We start from the raw sequence: 3,611 nt of genomic DNA, 5'->3' as shown, positions 1-3,611 counted from the left end.
CATTATTCACAATTGCTAAGACATAGAAGCAACACAAATGCCCATGAACAGATGAATGGATTGTAAAACTGTGGCACATATACTCTATGGAATACTACTTACTCATAAAACAAAACAAAACAAAACAAACAAACAAAAAACAAGATCCTGACTTTTGACAGAAAGTAGATAATTATGGAAGATTTATTGCTGAGTGAAGCAAGCCAAGAGATGGAGAGACATTGTATGTCTCCACTTAATATATATCGAGTGTCTGCACTCTATGGCTGAAACTGAATGCCTGAAGGCTATAGAAACTAAGCAAATGGCTGTGAACACCAGATACATTGTTGGAAGAGGGCAGGTGAAAGAGTAGAGGAAGATAACTTTCTAGTGTGTTGAACTGGACTGGTGAGAAATGCACACACGTTGGAATATTCTCTTTGTAAATTGGGTAGCATGACTGGATGTACAAAAAAATAGAAATAACAAGAAAAAATATTTACAATGGGAAATGAGGGATGCATATGTTTATAAAAATGGTGTAACAAGATGTTGGTAAGTCTTCCATCCTGAGTTCATGTGACATGTGGATCAGCGACTTCCTTTCCTAGTAACCAACGATTTAAGTATCAACTTTGAACATAAAAGAAATGTTGTATTGGTTTTTTGATACTGTGTTTTATCACCTTAGCATAACCTATATTTTCTTAAAACACAACTATTTGGCCTGTCTGATATTTTTAAATATAATTTTTCCAGAACAGGATTCTTGTAAGCTAAGTCTGTGTTTTCCAGTAATACCTCCTGAAACTTTTATAAGACGGTTTCCCTGAAAGAATCTCTGGGGTGTAGAGTTGTTATGTGGAGAGTAACTGGAAGTGCTTTAAAGACATCCACCTGCATGGATGTGAAGAAGAGCAAAGGGAACTGGTAAACCTCAGCTACTGTAACTGAGCCATATCCAGTTTAGAGGATCTCCAGTGCTGGAATGTCCTTTCTTTGTTCAATGACATAAGGGATGGAAACATTTTTATATCTCTGTATCTAATTGACTTCTGTAGGCCCACTGATACTGTGCTCTCCTGAGATAAGGTAGATGTCTATTTTCTGCACACTATTTAGGAGACATATTTAAGTTGGTCTTCAATATTTCCATCAGAGGGTGTTGAACATAATGACCATGGGCAGAAATTTGGATGAAATATAAGACTCCTCTTCATTACTTATTTTTGTTAGAGAGAAAATTGAATCATGTGTGCTTGCCACATAGAGACAGAGGGAAAGTGAAAAATTACTCCTTGTTAGTAACAGCCATGCCAATATCCCTTCTCCTAAACTTTTCCATTGTTGGGATTTTGGACCTACAAGCACACATGACAAGTGTTTTCTTTAAGCCACCCGTATTAAAATTTGAACCATGCAGTAAGCCAAGGGGAACTGAACTTCTTTAAGCAGTATGTTACCAGCTGTCCCACCACAACTCTTTTTCTTTCTCTATCCTCTTTGTGCTTTTAGCAATTTCATCACTTAAAAAATTTCCTGTGCCTTTTTCCCTCTGTTTAAGAAAATTGTGTCTAAACAACCAAGGGAGATGTTGAGGGACTCCAGGATTATGTAAATCCAGCTTCCACATTTTCTCTGCTCACCCCTGAGAAGGTTGTATTAAGAGTTATCTAACACTTATTCCCCAACCTGACAAACCCACTTACCTGTGGGCTTTTGTAGAGTCCCAAAGGAGTTCCAACTTGGGCTGAAAATGTTGGCATGTTTCCTGCAATGATAGCAACAGGTTGTTTCTCTGTCTGGCAATTGTAGTTTGGCAGCATATGATTCCCTCCAGAGAGCATAAATAGAGCATTTTCTAAAGTTCTTCTGTCACTGGGATATGCATCATAGAAATCATAACCCAAGGAAATGTTGGGCAGTAAATGGGGGCTTTTATTGATCTCCTCAATGGCAAAGTAAAAGGCCAATACATACTGGTAGTTCTTCCATGTGAACCTAAACAGAGGGGGCAGCATTAGAAAATACAGTCAAATCATGTGATACAGGGAAAACTTTTGAGCCAAGCCACAAGACATACAGGTTTACGACTAGGCTGTCATTGAGAGATTCTCCTGTACCGATACATGGAGCTGGTGTGAATGATGTTTCCAGGGCTCTAGAAAACCTTGAAATGTTTTTCTTTCTACATAAGCAAGTTGTTTCCAAACAATGAAGAGACATTTTGAGCACCTTGTGAGTGAGATGAAGATTAATTTAGCTGGATGAAGACACTGTCACATAAACAGAGATAATTTTGAAGGAGGATCATTAATGCATGTTGAGGACAACAACTTTCCTTAAGAATATGAATGAGGAGTGCACACATTCACCATTTTTTATACATTTCAAAAATGTATATATAGAGGCAAATTACATATATGTATTCTTATAAAATACAAAGTACTTTTAGTATTTTTAAATAAAAATGAAACAATGGGGCTAAAATAATTAACATGTTTATCACCTGAAATGGTTTATACTTTTTGAAGGGAACTTTAATAGAATACTCCCTTGGTACGATTAGAATGAATAGTACTCAATTTTAAGTTACATTCCCCATGCTTACACTCACCTTTATAACACTTGTAGAAGTGAATGTATATCACATGTTTTCTTGTTTCTATGTAGGTCCATAAACAATTATTGAAGCATTTCATTTTTTCCCTATGTCTGGAACCTCAAAATAGCATCTGGTGGGGCAAGTAGTGAGTATGGTGGTTAAGGCACTAGACTTTGAAATAGGGTGACTATGGTTCAAGTCCCAAACATGATGACTTGCTTTCTCAATTTGCCTCTCTCTGTCTCTCTCTCTCTCTCTCTATCTTGTTCTGGTGAGCACATGTGCCCTATAGTAAAATCAAAACAAAACAAAACAAAAATAATAAATAAAATAAAATAAATAATTTTAAAAAAATAGCATATGGCTTGCCAACTTTTCAATCATTAAGCATATTTTAGATACATTTGGTGACTTTTCCCACAGTTTATACTATACTAAATCAACTGTATAAAAATAAATGCTGTTAAATTTGTTTTTGTTAAAAATTAAATATTTAATTTAGATCTTTTAGCTAATTACTGACCACATCTAGTCTTTTTACCAGTTTGTAAAAACATTTATCTCTGCAGTTAATTGGCCTTTATATTTGTTCACTTTCCACTTGGAAATTCTTAGGTTTTAATAAGTATTATTAGCTAAAACTATATTTAAAATTTTTAAAAATAGCTCACTCTTATTTCTTTTAAAATTATTGTCATGTAATGTCTTTTAATCTTTCTCCATTCTCAATGAAATTATTTTGGTCTTCATTTCCTAAATTTCAACTTTAATTTAAGCATTTATTCTTAACTTTTTCTTCTAAAAGGTTTTTGCCTTAATATGCACACGATTGCCAGAGAGAGAAAGAGACACACAACCAGAGGGAAAAGAGAATGGTCATACCACAATCCCTTCTTCTTTATTCTGCATTTGGAATTATTGAACAGACAGGCATTTATCTGTGTGGCATGTTTTTCAGGCCACTTTATTCAGTACTAAAACCACATAGTCAGCCAAATGGGAAGCAGATGCCTTAACCTCCATG

This window comes from Tupaia chinensis, unplaced genomic scaffold, assembly GCF_000334495.1.
Source record: "Tupaia chinensis unplaced genomic scaffold, TupChi_1.0 Scaffold144901_1, whole genome shotgun sequence".
Classification (NCBI taxonomy): domain Eukaryota; kingdom Metazoa; phylum Chordata; class Mammalia; order Scandentia; family Tupaiidae; genus Tupaia; species Tupaia belangeri.
The sequence above is the reverse complement of the archived record's forward strand: the minus strand, read 5'-3'. Positions refer to the sequence as shown.